The sequence below is a fragment of the Populus nigra genome, chromosome 16, assembly GCF_951802175.1.
Source record: "Populus nigra chromosome 16, ddPopNigr1.1, whole genome shotgun sequence".
NCBI classification, from domain to species: Eukaryota; Viridiplantae; Streptophyta; class Magnoliopsida; order Malpighiales; family Salicaceae; genus Populus; species Populus nigra.
In genome coordinates, this window is record NC_084867.1 from 8,225,716 (window position 1) to 8,228,718 (window position 3,003).

Here is a 3,003-nt window from a genome sequence, read left to right on the forward strand (position 1 = left end):
TACCACATGCATATCAAGTCACCATTTCATTTTCATCCACTATTCTTAAAAAATCTATGCACATTTACATTACAACACACACACACACACACACATAATTCCCTTATATTTGCTCACATTTTTTTTCTAATATATTTCACATTACACTAACATGTATCCAAATTAATAAGGCCACTAAATTTATTAATTCTAAGCCTTCCATTGTCTTAATAATATTTTTTCATTACCAAAGTATCCAAACCTCTAGTCTGTATAATTTCCAAACACACATTTATAACTTAAAAATCTTATTCCTAAACAACTTCTTTTCCAAAAATATCTCTCACATTATTTTCCCATCCCCTAGTTTGAAATTCCTATTTAATCCATAATTTAAGACTTTTACCTAAACTTTTAAACATTTATTTTTACTAAGATATACAAATTATCAATACATAACCTTCTTAATATACAGTTTCTCATGCAATCATATCAATTAAATCAACAATCTAATGCAATTCAAATCAATTACCCATTTCTTAAAGCTTCCTCATATGGCCGGTCCTAAAGATCCTTTTTCTTCCAATGGTTTAACTCAATATTTTTCCCATGTTTTCCTCTAATAACAATCATCATATACCAATTTAGCAATATTAAAAACAATTAAACATCCCTAAGCATCCATCATGGCCAACCCTAATCTTATGGCCATTTTTAAATTTTCCATGCTTTCATATTAGCTTTCATTTCTTGTCAAATTAACAATTTTACAACTAAACACACTTTTCCCTAAAGTTTTTTTTCAAGAACCCTAATTTGAGAAAGTTAGGGATTTCACTTTTAAAATGCCCAAAAAGTTAGGGGTATAGATAAGCCTTTCAACAATCAATGATGATGTCATTCAACTTAGTAGGAAACTACTACTAGAGGTTAATGATCCAAACTTTGCTCATTTATTGTAGTTTATCTAATATTGGTATGTCACTCTAGAATCATAATAGGAACACTCAAACTTGATCTATATGATTGCTTTGTTTGTGCATATATGTGTTTAAAACTTAAACAATATGAGAATCGATCAATCATAAAAATTTAAGTCATTTGATGTGGAATTTTTTTATGTTTTGATCATCATTCGTATGGATAAATATGTTTAAAATCAATTAGGATTGAATTGTGGAAGAAACGAGTGAAAATAAGAAAAATCATGATTTTGGGCAGTAGCTAAAATGGCGAGACCATTTCTCTAAATTGGTCTAACCGATTATCAAAACTCAACTCCTTGCAATTTCCATAGCCTCTCTCTCTATTTCTATAAAGCCTAAACCCCTAAATTCCATCTCTAAAAGCTTTGCACTTTAATTAAGCACTAAGTTTTAACCCAAAACACCTTAGAATCAATTATATTTGGTTGATTTGTGTTTAAACTCTCACAACATCAAAAACCCCAACCTTGTGTCCTTTCAAAAACCATGTTAAAAACAATGCCAAAAGTCAAGATCCCTTCAAGGAGGAATATTCAAAAGTATGACAATAACCTTTCTGTATCTAAAGAAACCAAAAAGAGATATAATGAAGATTTTAAATCTAAGTGAATAGCTCCACCAAGATATGTGGATTGATATGACTTTGGTAGAATAAATATACTGAATTATTTTGAGAAAAATATTTGGAAGGATGCACTTAATGCCATGATTTATGATAATTCTATTAGGACATTTTATGCAAATTTAAGTGTAAAGGAAAATAAGGATCATATCTATTTGAGTACCTTTGTTTATAGTGTCAAAATTGAATTGAACTCTAATGTTTTAGCTCAAATTTTAGAGATACCTAGGGGAGACTTTACTAGAACTTATGACTCCCATCAATTTCTTAAGGCACCACAAACCCTAACCTCCCTATATCAAATGAGATTACTGTTTGGAAAAATTTTGGATGATAGTGAGAGGACTATTACAATGCCCTATCTTGTGAAATGTATTTATTGCATTCAATAATTAGTTGGATTATTTTTCCTAGGGCATAAAGATGAATTAAAATTTATGGATAATGACTTGTATTATAGATAGAAAGCCATTTGATCTAGCCACTTGTTAAAGGAAGGCAAAGAAGAGCCTTAATGAATGAGGCTATCTTAACTAAGATTTTTATTGCCTTTAATGTGAGTGTTTTAGAATATAAGGATGTTAGAGACATTGGGAGAGATCATATCTACAATGTTATAAAATTGAGAAAATTAGGAATGATTTGTGTTGATAATATGTGGATTTATGAACCTTAATTTATGATCCTTCAAATTGAGAATAAGAAGGCATTGATAGAAAATTAGAATTAGGTCCAAGATAAAGATCATCAAATATAGACCAACAACCTCCATTTTCATAACCAATGCCTTTTTATCAACCTTAATCAACCTATAAAGAAGGTTCATTAAGTGTCTCACTGGTTATTTTGTAATCAGTTCATGATATGTATAGTGAAATGCTTAGGCAAATGAATGCCATTATGAGATATGACTACAATTTATAGGGACATCATATAATTGTGTCAAGATTTGAGTAGGGTTAATAAAAGAGTTGGTGGCATCATAGGAGAGTGGATACCATTTATCATTAGATGCAACTCCACCACGTAAGTGGTGACATCGGAGGACTTAATGCAGATAACATCAATGATATTATAGATGAAGGAGATGATGGCTATAGAGATGACGACAATGATGATGATGATTGATCTCTTCTTTTATATTGCTCATGATTTTTGTATTTTAATTTTTAATTTTTTTTATTATGAACATCCTTTGTATTTTATTCATATGGTTGTATGAAATATGACCATGATGTTTCTGATATTTTTAATGAATTTAATATTTTGAATGTTTGGGCATCATTATTGCGTTATGAAAAATGCTCTTGATATTGAGAATATATTAGGATATGCATTAAGTGCTTTATTTGGGGGGGAGATATTTTTCTAAAAAAAGATGGGGGGCGGGGTTTATTATTTGGTTTTAGCATTATG